Here is an 846-nt window from a genome sequence, read left to right on the forward strand (position 1 = left end):
CGACTGTCTCTTTCTCTCTTTCTGTTGACTGCAGCCCACTCGTGCCAAGCTTTCCTGACTTTTCCACTCGCAAGAAGCACAGTATCGTGAGTATGGGATCTGGCTTACTGAGCATCCATCAGGGGCTATAATTTCCTCCGGATATAACCTTGACCAGTAAGAAATGGAACTGGAAGGTAATTGGACAGATAAATACCCTCTTTTCTTCCCAATGTGGATTACTTCGAAGTGTGTTTTTCCCTCGCCAACCTTCCCAAGTAGCCCAGTGTGCCAAGCAGCTGTGCCTGTTGAGGAACTAACGTGTCACTGCAAGGTTCACATAAACCTCTGGCTAACAGAGGTGCAGGTGGCATTGCATTGCTTCCATCTTTCCTTAATTCACTTCCCTCTTCCTGCCATCACCCTCACCACCTTGAGCTTGTATCTCCAAAGTAGAGTGTTATTGCTTTGATTCTTGCCACAAGCACTACCTTTCAAAAGGACCTGGGTTACTGTATGTGTGGCTTTGCCAAGAGTGAAGATCAACTAAGTCGGCAGAGGGCTCTATCAGAGGCAGATGGGTCCTTTGGTGATCCTGGGGGACAGAACTTCTCTATGAGTAATCTCCATGCCACACCACCCCCTTTTGCCTAGCACAGGCTTAGCATATGGTAGAGATTCCATAAGAAGCTGAAATATGTTGCATTAAACTGAGCATGTTAGAACCAGAAATAAACCTGAGCCCTTTCCCCAAAAAGGTTTTCTAATCAGGAGAATGAGCTATGAGCTTCTGCTAGCACTGCCCCTTGGAGTAACTGCATTTTCAAGAACCCTGTAAAGGATCATGCACCATATACTCACCCTTCA

This window comes from Macaca thibetana, chromosome 13 (genome assembly GCF_024542745.1).
Source record: "Macaca thibetana thibetana isolate TM-01 chromosome 13, ASM2454274v1, whole genome shotgun sequence".
NCBI classification, from domain to species: domain Eukaryota; kingdom Metazoa; phylum Chordata; class Mammalia; order Primates; family Cercopithecidae; genus Macaca; species Macaca thibetana.